A 284-nucleotide genomic window follows, 5' to 3' on the forward strand; every position below is an offset into this window, starting at 1 on the left:
AATACTACAGAGATATGTCTGAGCATTCAGACCTCCCCCACCGTGCTGACAGGTAACTCCCCTTCTGGTGGGGGCTTTTTTTTTGACCTCAAGATCATTTACCGAAGTCAGGGCCCCAAGGATGTGCCCCCTCCTGGAGGGGTATTTACAAAAAGGTTTAAAAAAAATTTTGTCTTAGAAAAAAAAATGTACGTTTTGCCCTGTGCCACATCTAAAATTTATGCTGGAACAAACACATTTATACGTAATAAATTCTTTTTTTGATAATATCTAAACTAACATTA

This window comes from Penaeus monodon, chromosome 31 (genome assembly GCF_015228065.2).
Source record: "Penaeus monodon isolate SGIC_2016 chromosome 31, NSTDA_Pmon_1, whole genome shotgun sequence".
Taxonomy (NCBI): domain Eukaryota; kingdom Metazoa; phylum Arthropoda; class Malacostraca; order Decapoda; family Penaeidae; genus Penaeus; species Penaeus monodon.